Here is a 20857-nt window from a genome sequence, read left to right on the forward strand (position 1 = left end):
AGTTCCCAAGTACCATCCAAATCTCACATAGACTCACACTATAGAAGTATGCGTAATCTGTAAATCAATTATTTTTAACCAGTGCTATGGGTATTCTACCTACCCTCCCGGCCCCCATCAGGCAAAACAAACAAACCAACAAACTGAGACAAAGATATAAAGACTGCCACACAACAGCAGAGAGTGGTGCTAGTGAAGCCAAGCCTGAATGAAGTTCCGGAAGAAAGCAACTGACCATGGGGAAGTTGGCAGTGTGGCCACCGGAGACAGTGCAGCTTGGGGAGCAGTGAAAGTGGCTGTATCCATGCAAACAAGGAAGAGTGGCTGAGAAGGGAAAAAGGAAGAGACCCTGGAGGCAGTGGTGAAGGGACACGCAGAGCTGGCTCGCAGCATAGAAACCATGAGGGATGACATGTATGCTGATTGGAATTTATGGCTGACAGTCCTGTTCACAGCTGTTAAAAGGTATCTGTTGTCAGTGCGAGTAGGAGAAGAGATAACGAACAAGTAGTCATGGCACAGCTATGTAAGTGGAGTATTAGTGTACTGCAGTATGAATAGGCCTTACAAATATGATCCAACACTAAGCAGCCAGGGGCTGGATTGACAGATCAGTGGGGGAAATGTGCTCGTTGCGCAATTGTGAGGACCGGAGCCGAGCATCCATGTAACAAGCTTGGCATCCCTTGCAAACCTGTAAAGCTAGTTCCAATTGAAGGGCAGAGGGAGGAAACCATTGAAGTGTGCTAGCTTCCGGGCTAGCTGAGAAAGTGAAAGGCCCCAGGTTCAGGAAGAGACTCTGCCTCAAAGGAATAGGGAGAGAGAAATAGAAGAGAAACCCCAGGGCCCTCTTCTGGCCTATACGGATGTGTACAGGATGTGTTCCTGCACACATACTTTTGTATATACTCTCACAGGTACATGCGCCACACACACACTGAAGTAAGTAAATCTTAAAAACAAAACAAAACAATACTAAAGGTCTAGAGAAATGGCTCAGTGGTTAAGAGCACTTGTTGCTCTTGTGGAAGACCTAGGCCCAGTTCCTAGAACCCACTGAAGGGATCACAATCACTTATAACTTGAGTTCCAGGGGCTTTTTGAGGCCCATAAACATTTGATGCACATACTTACACGTAGACATAACACTCATACATGTAAAATAAGGTAAATCTAAGAAAAGTAAAAAACAAAAACCTTAGGAAACCACACACTAAAAGTCACGTGTTTTAAGGTTTTACTTGTATGAAATATCTGGAGTAGATACATCTATAGAGACAGAACAAAGAACAGTAGTTTCCAGGGCCTGAGGGAGCAAGCAATAGCTGTGAGTGGGCACAGGATTTCTCTCTGGAGTAATAAACTGTTGGGTCAAAATAGTAGAGGCTTTAGCGTGTTGTGAAAATATTAATCCTTCAAGTTGTTCATCTTAAAGTTGTTAATGTTGATGAATTTCACTCTCCCTAAAGCAGGGATATTTTTGCCAAGATATGAAAAAGATGCATGCTTCCAACAAGTAAAGGAGTCATGCACTTCAAAAAATACACAATGCTTTATCATTCTCAGTGTATTTTTATTTGTTTTGTTTTTCAAGACAGGGTTTCTCTGTGTAGCCTTAGCTGTCCTGGACTCGTTTTGTAGACCAGGCTGGTCAGTATTTTGTTTGTTTGGTTTTGGTTTTTTGAGACAGGGTTTCTCCGTGTAGTCTTGGCTGTCCTGGACTCGCTTTGTAGACCAGGCTGGCCTCCAACTCAGAGATCTGCCTGCCTCTGCCTCCTAAGTTCTTGGATTAAAGGCATTTTAAAATTAGATTTATTTTGAGAGAGAGAGAGAGAGAGAGAGAGAGAGAGAGAGAGAGAGAGAGAGAGAGAGAGAGTGTCTCCCCATCTGCCTGCCTATTTGGAATGTTAGGAGATGGCATGTCAACATGAATGCAAATGTTGCCAGAGGCCAGAGGCCTGGGATCCCTTGGAGCTGGATTTACAGGTGATTGTAAGCCACCTACTGTGGGTACAAAACACTAAAATCAGGTCCTCTGAAAGAACAGGAAGGGCTCTTCTGAGCTATCTCTCTCTCCAGCCCTGTTCTTAATGTGTTAAATGACCAGTGTACTATTTTCGTTTCTTTTCTTTCTTTCTTTCATTCATTTTTAAAAATTCCTGTACATTTATAATTGACATTAAAAAATGTTTTGACAATTTTTACAGGTCAAAGGATGATTGCAGTGTTTTCCCCCATGACCACCAATATTTCCTCAGATGGTTTTACGTTTCATTGTTATGACATTAGTACTAGACTAATTGGGGACTGCCATACACACGTGAGACAGCTAACACACACACTGCAGATAGCAAACACTACACTTTGCCACTGAACATTCTGAGAGACATGTATTATTGAAGAGAAGGTGCTAGGCTTGCCCTTAGAAATGGAGGAAGTCTGACTGGTGGTTATGTTAGTATGGCCTCGGTTCCTTGTAGGACAGGGGAGGTAATGCCAGGCAGGCTTTAGGGCTTGGTAAAAAAAAACCCAGGTTGCTGCGTATTGACTTTGCATCTCTTAACTTGAGGAAGTTTGTCTGTAAAGAGGATGAGGGCTGACAGGTAAGATACCTGGTACCCAGGAATTTGTTTATGGGCCATGGTGGTGCAGTGTGCCACAGACACTATGACGATACTTATGTCCTAATGGGCCACTATGATATCATGTGCCACAGGAGGCTTATGGGGTTGTCTGCTACCTGTTCACTTGATAACTAACTGCCTTTTGTTTGCTTTTATGCTTTTGGGTCAAGGTCTTATCAGGTAGCCCAAGCTGGTCTCGAACCTGTTGTGCCTCCAGCCTGGCCTACATCTTTCTGTTTCAGTTTCCACCTGATGCTGCCTTTAGTGGTATGTGTTGCAGTCTCTCCTGCCGTCCCAGGAGTCGGGCGATGTTTGTATTGCAGCTGCTTTACCTGCGCCTACCCAGCAGGGACTGTAGAGACCTGGAGATAAGGCATTAGTCACTCCGGAGGCTGGCACCTGGAAGCACATTGCTTAATAAATACTTGTTAATGAGTATCACATAATAGGAAATCAAGATCATAATCTACATCTTTTAAATTGCCGAGGGAATCAGTTAATCTTTGCTTAGGCTCGCTGGTAATGTGTTCTGGTCCAAGCTGTCTCTTTCTCGCACCCATGGTCTGTCTTTATTCATTCATTCATTCATTCATTTATTTATTTATTTATTTTTAACTTCTCTTTTTTATTTATATTCTGACCCTGATTAAGAAAGATAGGCAGTACCCACCATGGCCTGATGTCACTCATAGGCCAGTGTGTTATTGTGAAGCTGGCCGCCTAGGATTGGCTCATCCCCTCTGCTTGCATCTTAGATTTTATGAAACTAAAATCTCATAAATCCAGATTTTCTCTATCAGGGTTGCTGGTGTGCTTTCGGGTGGTGCTTTTTTGGATGAAAGAAACATGAAAGCCAACTTCAAAGCGCTTGCTGTTAGTGAGAGAGAGCCTGGCATGCAGACCGAAGGATCTCTTGTAAGGCACAGCATTTCTCTCTAGCAGCCAGCCTTCCAAAGGTAGTTAGATCGAGGACAGGCCCTGAGTAAAGAAAGCCCTGCAGCTGGATTGTGCACACCCACCGCTGGATGTGCACACCCACAGCAGAGCCCGGGCTGTTTCTCCTGGCTAGCTACGTGTCTGGTGAGGAGGGGGCAGGGTCTTGGCCTCATCTGAGGCCTGCTCCAGGTATCAGGTGGCCTCATCTGGGTACAAACACATCTTGACTGCTTGCTTGCTGTTGCTTCTGCTCAGCTAGCTCTCTCCAGTACTATAGAGTTCAAGACCCTTCTGCTCAGGGAATGATGTCATCCATAGTGGGCTGGACCCTCATGTGCATGGGCCAACCTGGTTTGGGCACTCCTCAGTCGAGACTCTCAGGTGATTCTAAGGTGTGGCAAGTTGACATTTAAAACTGATCATCACAATATTTTAAGATAATCTTAAAAGCACTGGTCTGCGGAAAGGTACCAAGAAGGGCAGAAGCTGCCACTCGTGGGGATCTCATAGACTGGCCTTTGTAGAGTGCCTACTGATTGGCTGGCACCCGAGGAGTAAGAGAGAGCTTGGCATACAACCTGTGCTGTGGAGAGGGTGAGGGCTCAACATGTCAGCAGTACAGTCTGGGGCCGGGCCGCCTGCGGGAGGGGACTGGTCCTTCAACTTCTTGGTGACATTTGGGCAGCCTCACGTGAGTTCTCTTTCCTCACCTACAAAAACGCTCCAATGAAGATGAAATAATGTAATGTACACCAAGTTCTGAGGGGAGTGGTGGCTGGCAGGGAGAGTAAACGTTTTAAAAAACACACTTAACGATAGAAATATGGCACAATAGAAATGTCTGGCCACAACTAATCCCCAAAACATTCTTGCAGAGTGGGTGGTCTCTGTCTGTAGTGAGAAAGCGAGACATTTAACCAGTGGCCTAAAGTCAGTGGTGTAAGAGGGATTTGGAGCAGTAGCTAAACCTGGCCCCCTAAGCCCTGGTAGCCTGTGTTGTTTGACTGAGTGACAAGGCAGGAGAATGGCTAAGAAGTGCATTCTTTGCAAGGACTACCAGAAAGGACCACAGATCGGGTGCCTTAAACAACAGACATGTATTTTCTGGAGATTATAAGTCCAAGATCAAAGTGTGAGCAGGCTTGGCTTCCTCTGTCCTCTGTCCTGGGTTGGCAGATGGCCGTCCCCTCCTTCTGCCTTCTCGAGGCCTTCCCTCTGTGCTTCCAAATTTCCTCTTCCCATAAGGAAGTCCTACTGGATTAGGGCCTGCCCTAGTCACCTCATTTGAACTCGATTCCCTCTTCAGAGATCTGTCTCTAAATACAGTCACTGTGGGGTTCTGAGGTGGCATGGGACTTCAGTGTATGGAGGCTTCGGGCCACTGTGTCAGCCATTAACAAGAAGGGCTGCAGTGGGAATTGACGGCTGGAATACCAGCCGGGGAAGAGTTAGAGAAAAGGCAGCATCTGGAAGCACAGCTGGTGAAGCTGAGTGCTTGTTCCCTGAGACATTTGAAAGTGACTTTCAAAGGACCAGGTCCTGGGAAAGGTCTGGAAAGGTCCATTTGTATGGTGAGAAGAACACGCTCAGAATACAGATGCCTAAGACAAGCATGCATTCCACTGAGGTGGTGGGGGGGAGGGGCTGACGGTTATATCGTGTTAGCTGTCAGAAGGCAGACAGCGTTGAATGCTGGTGCTCAGCTGGCTTTTCCTGTTTTCTGTTCAGTCTAGTTCAGTCTAGGACCCCATCTCGTGCTATGCTACCACCTAGATTTAGAGTGGGTCTTCCCCCACTCAGTTAAACCTCTCTAAACACGCACGCACACACACACACACACACATCTCCCATCTCATTAATTCCACACCCTGGCAGGCTTGTTGATAGTGAAGATTGATGGTCCCAGCTCCTTGATGATCCCCCCAGAAAGCAGTATTTTGTTTTAGCATGTATTTATTTGACGTTTGAGTTGGCTGAGCAAATAAGTATGCTGCCATTGGGACTGAAGGTGTGGCTCGGTGGTAGAACACTTGATTAACAGCTTGGATGAGGCCCCGGCACCCAGAAAATCAAGACAATGAAGAAGAACCCCTAATGGGCCATGATACAGTTCTTATCATGGTATGAAGTGTAGGGCAAAGAATTTGAGTTTCATGTTAGAGCCTTAGAAGTGGCTCCTTGCTCTCACTCTAAAATTGTTTTAATGTTTGTTTTAAAATAAATCTCCCAATATGAAGTTCCTTGCTCCTTAAGTAGGCTTTCATTTCATACTGTTATTATTTTAATGAACACATTGTGGTGTGGAAGAGATGAAAGGCTGAGATTTAAGTACCAGCTCTGTCACCTAGAAACTTCTCATATAAACCTTCTCAACAGCAAGAGAAGATCACACCCCCTGGCTGCTTATAGCATGCATAGTGCATGGAAGGTTCTAGCACTAGATTGTTGTCTAGGCTGACACACAGGATGTTACTGTATTGAGGTTGGACAGTTAGAGGAGATGTTTTGCTTTGGTTTTGGTTTTTAAAAATTCATTTATTCTTTAGTTGTTATGTTTTAGGGACAGAACCAACCAACCATGTATCCTAGGTTTCCCTGGAACTCACTTTGTAGCAGAAGATAATCTTGACCTCTGGTTCTTCTGCCCCTGCCTCCAGGATGCTGGGATTACAGGTGTACACCATCAAGGTTAATAAGGTGTGGGCATCAAACCAGGTTTTCATCCAAGCTACATCCCTAACCCAGGTACTAGGTAATGCAATGTAAACAAGTCAGGGAACCCTTTTAAGAACTGTTTTCAGTAGAGCAAAGGAAATAACAGATTATTGGTTGGTCTGCCTGTTGTACAGGTAGCCACAAGGGTCTGGTTGCTCTGTGAAAGGACACTAGAGGCATGAAAGCTCCTGTTCTGGGCTTTGTTCATGAAGACTAGGTTCTGAGACTTGGAGTCGAGGTTGTTCACAGATGTGGACCTCTATCCACAGGATCGGTAGAATTTCCCACGGAGTCCGGGTGTGGTCACATAACCACCCTTTAATTTAGTGCCTGGGGAGGGAGGGAGGGGCAATGTCATTGGCAACTTCAGTTAACATAGTGTTCTTGGGGCTATCTACTCCCTTGAGGAAAGTATCAGTGCTCAAGTTCTTTTTAATTCACCAAACCATATTCCACAGTATAGGCTACAGTGTATCCTAAAATTGTATCAGTTTTCAAGACAGAAAACTATATGGAGACACTGCAAGGTATTGTGTAGGCATTTATATGCTGATGGACATTGGGCTGTTTCTACTTTTTTTTTTAACTATTACAAAATAGTGCTATAGGGTTGTCAATCAATAAATTAGTTAATTAACTAATTAATTAGCTTGAGACAGGGCTTGATATGTAGCAGGCTTCAAACTAAGCAGTCCCACTGCCTCAGCCTCCCAAGTGCTGAAACTGTGTGTAGCACCAGGTTGCCTCATGGCAGATCTCAGTATGTACACGTTCGTATCTGCCCTGGCTTTGAATCTAGAAGTAGAGTGGCCTCCTCGATCAGCAGTAACTCCACATTTAAACATTCAAGGAACTCCGAGGCCGTTCTCAAAAGTGCCTGTGTCACTTCCCATCTCCATTGGTAACGTGTGTGTCTGAGTATTGCTGTCCTAGGAGTGTCACAGGCTGTTCTCTGTCATTTCCAGCATGGCTGAGGTCAGTTGTCCACTCTTCCATGTTTGCCTTCCACTTCAAGGATAAGCTCTTTTGAACTCGTGCAGATTTATAGTATTTGGTTGCTTAGTGAGCGTTGTCTGCAGCATGATACTTTATGAGGCAATACTTTCCCTCCATCACCGGGCCTGCCCCCTCAGTTGAAAATGAGTTAAGTTTTAATATTGGACTCTTTAGCTTAATCAGTTTGCAAAACCTACTTTAGACTCAGGTTCAAACTGAGATGTTCGTATCATGGGTTTTGTACCAAATGATATCCTATCACTAGTGGTGTGTGTGTGTGTGTGTGTGTGTGTGTGTGTGTGTGTGTGTGTGTGTGTTGCGGGGTGGAGGGGCATGTGTATGCAGGTATCTGTGAAGGCCAGAGGCTGATCAGGGATGTTTTTCCTTGTGTATCATTCACAGGGTCTCTCGCTGGCCTAGAGGTCACCCAGGTAGGTTGAGCTGCCTGGCTCTCACACCTGGCTCCTTCTCTTCTTTCTTTGTCAAGGCAGAGAGGATTTATTTCTGGGTCACAGCTTGAGGTACTGTCCATCATATAAGGAAGACATAGCAGCAGGACTGGAGGCTGCTTGTCAGATCGCATCTGGAGCAGGAAGTGGAGTATGAGGAGCTAGGGAGGGGGAGCAGGGAGAGAGGAAAAAGAGAGGAGAGTTACTACTCTTAACTGGAGGAGTGAGATGACAGTTTCTATTTGTCTTTTCTCTTTAAAGCTACTTTAGTTTGCAGTTGTTAAAAAAAACAAAATGCTTTTCTTTTTATTCATTCATTTATTTATTTTTTTAATTTTTGGTCTTTCAAGACAGGGTTTCTCTGTGTAGCCTTGGCTGTCCTAGACTCACTTTGATAGACCAGGCTGGAAAATGCTTTTTCAATGTTCCATATTTGACTATTCATATTGTCAAACCATATGGTTTCTGCTGTAGGCAGAATGTTTTGTCTCCCACCCCCCACCCCCAACTAACTCAAGTCAAAAATCCTATCCCACAGTGATGCTAGAAGGTGGAGCCTTTGGGAAATGATGAGGCCCTGAGCCCTGCGGTGGGACCAGGGTCTTGATAAAAGGCATGCTCCAGAGAGGACCATTCACCTCTCCACCATCAGCGAGCACAGCTGGAAGACTTGGCTGCGAGCCAGAGGCCTCCCTTACCAGACACTGAAGCCTCCGGAGCCTTGATCTTGACTGTCTAGAACCATGAGACGTGACGTCTGTGTATGAACCACCATTACGGGAGTTTGCTGTAGGAACCTAAGTGACTGAGATGGTTTCTAAAGATGAGGGCAGTGCAGACTGACCTCTCTGCCTAGCCGGTCTGGCATCCTGCCTGCTTGGCTATCTGTGGTGACAGAGCAGATGGTCCCTGCCTTCCTGGAGTAGATGGGCTTGCTGAGGACAGATGGTAAAGGAACAAATGCAAATGTGGGTATGGAGTGCACAAGGGCTGTGAAGAAAAGCGCTTTTCCTCGTGTGTAATAAATATATAAAGCGTATTTAAGTAGGCAGCTGTGTGACAATCCATGTAGATGACTGTTGTCCTGCAGGATTGCAATGGAGCTGAAAATTTTCTGTTATTTAGTGAGTTTTAGGCTGAGCAGTAGAGATATTCCTCCTGTGTTCTGCCGATGCAGCTGCGAGTGACTCTACTACACTGTCAAGAAAGCCGTGCTACAACAGCACCGTTATATATGGGCACAAGCTTGCCAAAGAGCGACTGTTGTTGCTTTATAAATTACTGTGTTGTGCCTTGTGCCGATATTTTAGGGTGCACACCTTCTACTTACAGGTTTTAAATTGTGTGTGTGTGTGTATGAGTGGTGTGTATATGGTGTGTGTGTGTGTGTGTGTGTGTGTGTGTGTGTGTGTGTGTGTGTGTGTCTTATTTGGAAAATACATTACTGGTGTCCCATTAACAAAGGGGTTGGAATTGGAGGTATGTGAGCAGAGGCAAGGACATAAGAACCCAGAGGGGTGGACGGCATCTGTGGCTGTACTTGGGGCTTTGCAATCAGTCTCCTTTTCCATGATGGTATGGACTTTCAGACATCTCTGTTTGTTTGCGTTGTTGGGAGATAGCTTCCTTGATAGGAGGCCGGGGAGATGGCTCAATGCTTAGGTGTTAGCCATATGAGCCTGAAGATCTGAAATAATTTTCCAGAACCCCTGTGGGGAGCCACATAGGATGACATACATCTGCAATCCCAACCTTACTGTAGCAAGGCGCTTGGCAGAGACTGGAGAACTGCCGGGAAACAATGAGCCAGCTCTACTGAAATACACAGTGGAGCATCCAGAGACCTCCTTCAACAAAGGAAAGGCGAAAACGAATCCCCAAAGGTTGTCCACTGGCACGCCGTGGCATGCACATACACGGAGAATAATTAGATGATAGACAGTGTAAAATGAGCATGTCTTTTGGTAAAGGCCAGCCAGAAACCTCTTTTGAGTTTGCAGAACTGTGTCTCAGATGACTGTTGGAGGGAACTTCTGCAATGCAAACCCATCAACTGAACTAGAGGATGTGTTCTCATGGGTTGTTTCCCTGCTCGCTCGGGTATCTTTTGGAAACTGCAGGTTCTCTCTGGGTGAAGTCTGCTGTTTGTGGCATTTGCAGATTGTAGGGAAAGATGCTTCTGCTGCTGGGATCATTGGAAGATCTTAGAAAGCCTGTATGTTCTTCTCATACTAGGATTATAAAATGAAGTATGTGTTTTTTTGTGTAGGACTTGACATAGATTAGCAAGAATCATTCTGGTTTGCGGAGAAAAGCTCCCTAGACATTGTGTGGACCGACAGATGGGTTCCTCTGCCTGGGGACACGTGTCTGCAGATGCAGGAGATTGAAAACAGCAGATTCATTATTTTGCATTTTGCTCGCACACAGGCATGCACCTGCACGCATGCATGCATGCATACATGTGTGTGTGTGTGTGTGTGTGTGTGTGTGTGTGTGTGTGGTCTAACATGTGTTTACTGAGCTAAAATCAATGCTTTGAGGCTGACGTTCCAGAAGAGAACTCCCTGGCTTGCCCAGCTTGCTGAAATCCCTTTCTCCAGTTTAATGGCAGCAGCACCGTCTCTCGAGCACTCTCATAGCTACAGCTTTCTCCATCTCCTTTCCTCAGTGTTTTCTTCTACTTTCAAGAAAGAACGATTGCGCTTACGTCACATTCACCTGGATAATCAAGGACAAGCTTCCTATTTTGAGGTCAGCTGACTGGCAGCTTTAATTTCATCTGCAGGCTGAATGCCCCCTCTCCATGTTACCCAACCGAGTCACAGAGTCTGGGTCAGGATCCAGACGTCTCTCCGGGCTGGTGTTCTGTCTCCTATAGTGCTAGGCTTAATTTTCAGTTGTCTGCCTTACGAATTTTATTTAGCTTATTGGACTTGGTCTGTCTGTCTCTTTCTCTTTCTTCTTCCTTTTCTAGTCTCAGTTGCACAGTACTAAATAATCACAGAATTAGATTTTCTTCTAGGAATGGGCGCCTCTGTGGAACTCCAGTGTGTCACCGATCGTTTGTAAAGCATCGGATAGGTGCTAAGACTGCTTGAGGAAGCCCAGGGGGCTGAGTTGTGTTGACTCTCATTAGTGCAGGATATTAAAGCACTAAGAGGGGTCCCCGGGAATCCTCTCAAGGCGCACATGAAAGCTTGTCAGGCATGCTCCTAAGAAACACTGGCTTCTTACTTTCCTTGCTCTGGTGGAGGGAGGAGAATCTTGGTCTGGGTTGAGACCAAGAAATGAGAATTCTATTGTTGGACCTCTGAGGAATGGCTTACACTCTCTGTGTTCTGTTTAATATCCGCTTCAGTGGTGAGAAGTCCATCTTGTGTGTGTGTTATACAGTGGCACAGGACAGTGGGAAATGAACCAAACTGAGCCCGTTGATGGGAGCATTTCCGGGAGCGGGTATCGATACAGAAAATGTTTCACTTCCGCTTTGGTGTAAGCTTGATAGTAGAGTTCTTAGAATAAGACTGTCTTCCCCCATATAAATTGGTTAGAGGAGTCAACACAGGACATGTATTTGGCAGGCTCTAGGAAGCTCGCTTGTGCTTATGTGAGCTGTATGTCTGAGATGGAGAGGGGGTGCCCATGGAGAAGTGTAGCTGTGGATGCTTTTTAGGTATCTTGATCACACCCAGTAGTGGCAAACTTTCATCCACACTCTGTGCCTTCCTAAGCCAGGCACACCCCATAGCATGCCTCCCAGGACTGTGGGTAATTTAGGCTGGTGTCCCTGGCTGAACAGTGACCGACTGGTTATTTGTTTATGGTACCTGGTCCAGAAAGCTTCTCAGAATGGCATTCTTGTTTGCATTTGGGATTGTTCATCAAATCATCTCATTTTATGAATCGAACTTAATGGCGTGATCTGTCGAGCTCAGTGATGAGCTGTTTCCTGTGCCTTGGTTGAGCCATGATTGGGCGTCCCAGATACAGCTTCCTGAGCTCTCCCCAGACCTGCTGCAGCAAAAATCGGCAGTGTGAGCCTCAGGACCCTGCCGCTGGAAGGTGCTTCTGGGGAGACACACAGAATATTATTGATTTGGAGTCAGGGGAGGTGTATGTGTGCCTCAGTAGGCTATGTAGCAGAAGAGTTTGCAGAGGAGACCTTTTTTGTTTTGTTTTGGTTTGGTTTGGTTTGGTTTTGGACTTACTTTATAGACCAGGCTGGCCTTGAACTCACAGTGATCTCTTGTCTCTGCCCAGTGACTACATTCTTTATCAACGCCAAAGCTCACAACCTGGCGAGATCTAGCATAAGTGGAGTTTGTAAAACAGAACGCAGCAGATGTGCCTCACCCTGGAGCGTCAGGGCTGGACTAGGCAGACTCACTCAGCAGTGTTTGGCCTTAATTGTTTAAGTGTAAGATGATAAAGACCACCAAAAGGAATGGCCTTGAACTGCCAGCTCCCCACCTACTGCCATGCAAGACTTCCTGGTTGACCTCTGATGTGAGGGGGAGAGTGAGAGATGTTGGGGTGCTGCTGGCTGGCTTCCCCTTCACCTGGAGGAGAACCCCAGGTTCTCTCCAGGAGAAACGCGGGGCTTGGTATACAGCAGGGGAATAGACCGAGGCTCGGGCTGTAGAAGTTTCTAGTCCAAAGCAGAACCAGCCCTTCCTTTTCTGCGCATTTTGTTTTCTTTCCAGATATGATGTAGTTTACCCAGACACTAATTGTAAATCAGCATGTGCATTAATGAGAATGTAGGATCATATCCAGACTCAGTTGCTTCGAAGCAGAAAAACATCCCCTCCTTATTGTCATTCAGAATAATTTATGTTGAAGATAATATGCAATCAATTACATTTTTTTATCGGGTTCAAATTTGATTTGGGTCTGTTTTTCGGTTTGGAAGTCAGCCACGTTTCTACCGAGCATTTGTCTTTATTTACCGGGAAGCAATCAGCCATTTTTTTCTTTTATTTCTTTTTATTAGGTGGTGAAAAGGAAAAATATTATAAGCTAATGAGACCGGGTGTGTGCATATGAATAATCAACCTCATTACTTCCTGGATACCTTTGACTGTTTTCCTGGGGGATCTGGAACCTTGCATGTGAATTGAACAGGAAACTTCCCTTCCTTGTTGTTATCAGTACAAACCTTGCTTTATAACCCCAGGGTCCTGCTGCCTCTGCTGCACTGGGTCTCCCCCAACCCCGACACCCACTGGTCCAAGTATGTTTAGTGAGTGAGTGAGTGAGTGAGTAACAATCTAGCAAAAAAAATTTTTTTTTTTTTACTTGAGAATACATAGCTTCATTTGAGTCCAATGTGATTTACGGGGCTCGCTTACCTTTTCATTCATGAAGCAGACACAGAAGAACATACAGAACAATAGAAAGTTCCAGTGAGCCTTAAGCTTTGTGACTCAGTGGGGCCAGGGAGATAGGTCAGGTTAGAGTGCTTGCTGTGCTAGCAGGCGGATCCACCTGATCCTTAGCGGCCATGGACAAAGAGAAGCTTTGGCATGGTGGCATGCCCTTGTAATCCCAGTGCTAGAGAGGTTGGGATGCCCAGACCCTTGAGGCTTGCTGGGGTCGTCTAGCCTAATCAGTGAGGCCCAGGTTCAGTGTGAGACCCAGCCTCTAAAAGACAAGGTCAGCAGCTCCTGAGGGTGACCTCTGGCCTTGATGAATGCACACACACACACACACACACACACACAGAGGAAACCAAAAACCATTGTGACCCAGCGGCGGTTGGTAGGACTCAGCTCTGTTGGTTAAGACACCAGATCAAGGATCTACTCCCTTTCTGCATTCTGTTGGATTTGCTTGCCGCTTAGTGTATACCAAATCTCATTTCTCAAGTGCCTTGGAGTCTGGGACCAAATAAAGATGAAAACTGAGTTAATGAAGAGAACTTGGGGCTTTAAGAGAAACACCCTATTTCCTGATGCTATAATTAGAAGTTCTGCTCCATGGGCAGTTATGTTAAAATAGCTTGTTTGCACAAACAAAAGAAAAATCAGCCCTAAGAACTGCCTTACCCCCTTCCCCAGGCTCCACCTTCCGGCCCTGGCTTAGTCACCAATACCATGAACTTTTGTACTGAATCTTTGAAGATTTCCTGAAGTTCTCAAGAAGCCGTGAGCTGTTGACGCTGAAGGGAAATGTGCCTGATTTCTTCATTCCCAAGGGGCGAGTTATTTATTTCTATCAAAATAGCTGTGACTCAAGGAAAGGCACCTTGCATCTCTCCAAGGAAGAGATGCTCCCTCCAGATCTCATCAGTTCAAGAGAGCTGGCATTGCACTCAGCCCGCATGCCCTAACACCTTTGGCATCCTGGTCCAAACTGGGTTCCTCTTGAGGACTCCCATCTCTGGGGCCATTTCTTGGACCATGGCTCAGTATCTGTCTTGGTTCTCACCTAAACCAGGCCCCCAGTGCTGGTTAGCCTCAGGCCTGTGATACCCCCGACACTGTGCCCTGTCATCTTTTACAGAAGTAAGTCTAGCAGTGTTTCCTTGCATTGAATCCAAGCCCTGTCACAGCTGAAATATGAGGGTTTTTGTTTTGTTTTTTTCCTAAGCAATCACATTTTGTAGTCTTGCCTGCTGACTGGATGCCTGCATCTCACCTGTCACGTCATCCCCTTCCCTTCTAAGGGGCCTCATGGAGCAGCACGTCAGATCCATGTAGCAGGGCTTGGAAAAACCTTAGCTGCCTGCTTACCTTTCCCAAGTGCAAGAGCCACAGGGGGAGCTGACGAAAGGCGCCAATAATTCTGTGCCTCTTCATGTTAAGATAGAACCCCACTCTGTTCTGATGTCCCTCTCTATCATCAGGCAGCTCTCTGGAATCTTAGTCTGGCAGGTGTATGTTGGAGCCACTTATTTCTGTAATCCTGCCGACTGGCTCATAAATTGTTGCCACCGTGCCTTTGTACCTGCGCTGTGCTTCTGCGAAACTCAGTCCACAGACCTGCTTGCCTGGGTGCACCAGGTAGGTTCTGAACTAGCAACTAGCACCAGAAACTTGCTGTGAGACATCACCATGTACTACTACCCACTTTGTTCTAAATGGCTACGAAGAGTTTGTATTCCAGACTCCAGCCTGCTGGTAAGGTCTGGTCCTTCTAGGACTCACACCAGAGTTCCTGACTGCATTGGCTGTGGTGGGTGGGCACAGATGTTGGTGGGTTCCTGTCAAAGCTTGACCAGGCAGATTGCAGGACTGAAGCTTATCCTCTGGCTGCTCCTGCCTCCTTTAATAGTGCCTGCCAGCTGAGTGTCCACCTTGGAGCGCTCACACAGGACATTTGGAAGCCCCTTTGTCCATCTTTATTTGAAGCTCCCTGCATCCGTATTTGAAGGTCCTCCCTCCACCTGTTGACTGTTGGAGGGAGGATGAAATCTGGCCCAGGGATGCCGTTCCTCATCTTTTAAGGGTCCGTTAGGTTTCGATGTGAAGTGCCTCCTCCCACAGGCTTGGGTGTGGGATGGCTTGCTCTCCACGCGTGGGAGCCTGCTTTGACTGTGGCATAGCTAGCAGAAGAGGGTTGATGGGATTGGTGTCTTAGTTGAGGTTACTCTTGCTGTGATGAAACACCACGACCAAAAGCAACTTGGGGAGGAAAGAGTATTTTTGGCTTATACTTCCACACCGTATTCCATTACTGTAGGAACTCAAACAAGGCAGGAACCTGGAGGCAGGAGTTGATGAAGAGGCCGTGGAGGGGTGCAGCTTACTGGCTTTCTCGTCATGGTTTGCTCTGCTTGCTTTCTTATGGAGCCCAGGACCCCCAGCCCAGGGATGGAACCACCCACAGTGGTCTGGGCCTTCCCACATCAATCACTAATTAAGAAAATGCCTTACAGCCGGATCTTATAGAGGAATTTTCTCAATTGAGGCTCCCTCCTTTCAGATAACTCTGGCTTGTGTCAAGTTGGCATGAAAGTAGCACAGTGGACTTAGAAGATGATAATGGCTTTGGGCTCTGGGCAAAGTCTTTGCTTCCTGACTCACTAAGATGTGAGGAACTCTGCCATGTGCTCCCACTGCCGGGAACTCTACCTTCCTCACCACCTCTGTCAGGCATGGGAAAATAAACTAGTTACCCCACACTCATACACACCACACCCAACCCCACATTCCAATTCTTCAGGACTCTGGGCCCAGGAACATTTCCTTGCCTCCTTCGTGCCAGCTTTATTGGCTGTTGTTTGGGTCAGGCAGCAAGCATAGTGAGGGGCTGGGGTTGTATTGAGAAGCATATGAAAAGGAAGAAAGCTGGGCTTTCTGATCGATCAGTTCCTCCTGGGACTGTGTTGGGAGAAGACGGAAGAAATGGGCTCCAGTTGGCATACCAGCCCTGCCATTTCTACCGGCCTAACAAAAGATGGAAGTTACCTCACGGAGGGTTGTGAGGTGCAATGAGGTGACTTCTTAGCACGGAGGTCTTTGGCCTTTGAAAAGTGACTCTTCCTGCTAGAACATTCAGGAAAATGTCCTTTCATTCACTAGATGTGCTTCTCCCCTTTGAGCCCTTTGTTCCTGAGCAGTCATCATGGTGTTTGCTGGGGCTGGTTTATAAACCGATTGCATGGAGCTCGGATGTTGTCTTCGTGTTTCTGTTGCTGTAAAGAGACACCATTGACCACAACAACTTGGGGAAGAAAGGGCGTATCCGGCTTACACTTGCATATCGGTGTTCACCTCCAAAAGAGACCAGGACGGGAACTCAGGCAGGGCAGGAACCTGGAGGCAGGGCCTGATGCAGAGGCATGGAGCATGTGGATGACTGGTGCCCTTAGTCACTGGTCATGTGAGGCCTTCTGTCACGAGATGACAATGCCGGCAGGCACTTGTTAGGATGCAGTTTAACGGATGCTGATTGAGTCACAAGATCTCCTCCATGACTCCTCTCACGCTTTGGGCTTTGAGAAGAAGTCGGGAGAGCAGAGAATAAGATGATGGTTGGCAGGCAGACAACTGATGACCAGAATTTGCATGCTAATGGATTTAATAAAGGGCAGAGCCAAGGCCTCCAGTGGGTGGTCAAGGGTGCTGAAGGACAGTTGGGTTTAATGTCCTTCTTTTGCCTAAGCAAATGAGTGGTTCATCCTCAGGGACAGCATACAGCATAGAGGAGATGGACGCTCTCTAGTCCTGCTGGCTGGAGACGTGGCCCAGAGAGTAGTATCACCCATTCTGTCCTCTATGTATCTTATTTCCTAATGTTCAAGGCATTTTAAAGTGATGTCAGCACATGAAAAATACTTGACAGTGTGACCTACTGCCTACCATGAAAGGCCTCTGAGGCCTTTCCACACCCTTCTTAGTTTCCTAAAGATAAGCCATTGACTAGAGAGAAGCCTTGGAGACCCTTTTCTCTGCGTACTCACGCACACATCTTTCTATATGCTTTAACAATATTTCATGTCATCCGAAAAACATATGAACAAAGTTTTCCAACTTGGGAGAATTTTCAGCTTGTGTTTGTAGTCAAGCCAAGCCAGGGAACTTGTTCCTGCCTTGGGGCTGTGTCGCCCTCTAGTGGTAGCAGGCTTTGCCTGAAAGCTGCCATAGAAGAGAGAGGCTCGCTGGTCAGGTGCTGGTAAGTTGCTCAAACTGCAGTGAGTGAGCTCTTGAGTAGCTGCTGTCCTTGGACCTCCAGTTCGTTCTGTGGTAGATAGAGTTCAGACAGGTGTAACTTTCCAAATGAAGCTCGTCTTAGGCTGGGTGTACCCGCTAGGCCACTGTCGCCCACCAAACCAATGTCACTCTGATGATAATTTGCTGTCGCTGACTAACCATTCAGTCCTTGTCTCCTTTGGGTCTCCATCCACCATCAGCATGGTCCTCACATCCTGTGACAACTCTTAGAAGCTGAGTTGGCTGTTCCCGAACATACCCCTTGTGGAGTCCCCTCCTGTCATGAGTTGCTCACAGCCTATTTTTTCTCTTCTCTCTTTTTGTTCCATTTTTTTTCTTTTATCTTAAAGCCTCACCTCCATTTGATCCCTATGCCATCAACTGTCCCTCCCTCTTGTGCCTCCTTACTGTTGTGCCTACCTCTCACTTTTTCCCCCATACACATGGCTCTGATGTCTTGCTAACTCCACTCCTTGTGGGAGCCTCTCAGTGAACTTACATCTGCACCCTGTGACCCTTGACCTCTTCAGCTTCAACAGTCGATTACCACATTTCAGTGAGCCTCTTTAGGCCTTCTTTTTCTGGTAACTTCTGAAACATAGACCTGACGCCTCCTGGTCCGTGGCCTTGTATTCCTTTCTTACCTGACATTCCTCAGGTAGAAGGATTTCCCCCAAATGGAAAGTTTGATTTTGGCATACTAATGGGCCTAACTTCTCACCCTGTCCCCCCTCAACACAGACACCCCTAGGACATCTCTTGCAGCTCAGACTTCAGAAGTCCCCTCTTTTGAATAAGCAAACAGCCCTTTACCCCTTGGAGAGCCTCCAGCCCAGGTTAGACTAAATTTCTCTATTCTTCCAAAACCCCCAATGCCCCGCAGCTGCCATTGTCCTGTTGGACACCTTCTTAGAGCTGTTTTAAGGTAATTATTATCAGTTTGGAGAAAGCCATCTCACACTTTCTGCTTTTTTTGCCCTACTCCTCTTATCAGCCATCGTCTTTGCTTTTTATGTCTTTGAGTAAAAGAAGCATAGCGCTGGCAGGACAACCTCATCTCTCGAACAGCAAGGTCTGTCTTTCCATGCAAACAGCTCAGGCAAGCCTGTCTCCAGTTCTCGACTCTTCCAAGGAGACGTCCCAAAGATGTGACTACTGCAGATGGTTCCTTCCATTGCCTTGTGTAAAGGAAGTCCTCAGCTTCATTTCTCTGTTCTTGAGATCCTTCCAAAAGGCATGAAACAAGCCTCAAGTTTCCTAAATTCCATGTTCTGGGCCTGGGGAGATGGCTTGGTGAATAAGAGCACTTGGCTGCTGTGGTAGAGGACCTAGGTTCAGTCCCAGCACCCCCGTGATGGTCTGTAATTGTCTGCACTCTAGTTTCAGAGCATCTGACACTCTTTTCTGGTTTCCATGGGCACTACATGCATGTGGTGCTCAGATATACATGCAAGTATAAAACACTCAGACACATAGAAGTGACTTTTAAGATCTTTATTTTTTTAAATATTTGTGTTATTTGTATGTGTGTATGTGCTTGCATATAGGTTTGTGCACCGCATGTGTGAGGAGCCCTCAGAGGTCAAGAGGGGGTGTCAAATCCCTTGGAAGGGTTATAGTTGGTTGTGGGCCACTATCTGGGTGCTGGGAATTGAACTCAGGTCTTCTGCAAGACTAATGTGTGCTCTTAACTAATGAGCCAGCTCTCAAGCCCTTAAAAACAAATCTTTAATTAAAAAAAAAAAAAACAAAAAAACAAAACCCTATGTTCCTTAGCTCCCACATAGAAAGTGCTGACCATAGGACAGTACGGCCTCCTACCCACACTTACTTACTTTCTTCTTCCTCCACACACTGTTTTCTTACCTCCCTTCTTTTCTCTTTCAGCTTGCTGGTCCCACCAAGTTGCCTGGGGTGACCATTCATCACATCTCAGAAGGCCACAGGCCTTACCCACATGAGATGCCGACACCAGACCCTTTCACTCACCCCGGCATTCCTTACTGTGGCTGGTGGTAGAATTCTTCCAGAAAGCCTAATAGATGGGAGAATCTTCTCTTTGAAGTTGTTTAGATGGTGATAGATGCGAGTTTCCAAGTTCACCAAGTTCAGATGGCTACATTGTAGCCTTGGAGTAAATGATGCAGCCACCGTGACAATGGGAAACCTTGTTTGTTTTTGAGAGGGTCTTGCTGCATAGCTCAGGCTAGTGCCGAACTAAGAATATCCCCATCTCTCTCTCTCTCTTAAGTGTTAGTGTTATGGGTATATGCCACGAGGCCTGGATCACATGAGGTTCTGAGTTCCAAGGTAACAAGTTCTGTTTTATTAACAATGAAATCCTAATTCCTAAAACCCTGTTCCTTTCTGCACTCACATTGGCTACTCTTTTTTTTTTTAGTGTTTCCTCAGATTATGGAGGGTAAGGAGGGTGGACACAGGCAGTTTGGGGCGAGCCTCTCTTTCCCAGCTTTGGCAGGCAGACGTGGCTCAAGGGGACTTGTCTCCTGTGCTGGGATGTGTGGTGCAGTGTGGCTGAGGACACATTGAAATGCCTGGAGAGTAGGCTGAAGTCTAGGCTGGAGTCTAGGAGGCTGAGGCACTAGAAGCTTTTCTTTCTCCTGGCTGAACTTGGCCTCTGGATGGCCGCAAGCACTCTCACTGTACTGTTAATGATTTCCTACCTACAGTAACAGCCCTGCTGAGTGCATCAAATACAGTGCGGTTAGTTCCACGCTGTGGAGCGCCTGTCACGCATGCATAACAGGCTGTACTTGGGAAGAGGGTGAGTTTGGTAGGGGGTGAGATTTGCTTGCAGCATTTGTTTTCAAAATAGAATTCCTGATGACGCATGTGAGATTAAAAAAAAAAAAAGTAGCCTTGTGCCTTATCATCTTATTCAGCATGTATGGGTGTTGTGGGTTCCGCCGTGACCGCCATAAAGTCTGAAGAAAGGGCCCTGTGGGTTGCTTATGCTGGGTTACCAGGGAATTCATGCAGGTACAGAAAGGGAAATGTCGTTTCAGTGACAGTCATGTGCCTTTGGCCTCCTTGTGCTGCTGCCCTGAAATTGAAGTCTAATAGTGTCCTGGCTTGGGATCAGATGAAGGAACCGAGACACAGTGAATTCATCCTTCCTCTTGGCTGCCTGCTGGCTGTCTCTTACAAAAAGCACTAAACTTTGCTTCAGCTTTCTGGCCCATCCCATCTGTATTGGGGAATCAAGAGTTGTACTATTTGAAGTCCTTTGCTGGAGAGATGGTAAACCAACGGCTCCACTCACTAAAGCACCCGTCTGTGGCTCTTTAATAACACCATTCATAAAAAAGATTTTTTTTTTTTTGGTTGTTGTTATCTTGTATTTATCTGCATGCATCTGTGCCACATGTGCACGGGTGCCCTCAGAATCCAGAAGAGGGAATTGGATCCCTCTGGAAGTAGAGTTCCATAGGTTTGGGACCCAAACTCTGGAAGAGTG

The 20857-nt window shown here is 46.4% G+C and overlaps 1 protein-coding gene across 3 annotated transcripts in view; it reads left to right on the forward strand.

Moving 5' to 3' along the window:
• The window catches only part of Nedd4l (NEDD4 like E3 ubiquitin protein ligase), a 336845-nt gene that overhangs the window by 50969 nt on the left and 265019 nt on the right, over window positions 1-20857 (forward strand). Inside the window, exon 1 of one of the 3 annotated variants that reach the window (XM_051163447.1) lies at window positions 14215-14229. The exons of the other annotated variants lie outside the window; for them this stretch is intronic. The gene's annotated coding sequence lies outside the window, so the exon portion shown is untranslated. Of the gene's footprint in view, window positions 1-14214; window positions 14230-20857 lie in introns of those variants that run through there. 3 annotated transcript variants of the gene reach the window in all.

Source organism: Acomys russatus, chromosome 20 (assembly GCF_903995435.1).
Source record: "Acomys russatus chromosome 20, mAcoRus1.1, whole genome shotgun sequence".
Lineage (NCBI taxonomy): Eukaryota > Metazoa > Chordata > Mammalia > Rodentia > Muridae > Acomys > Acomys russatus.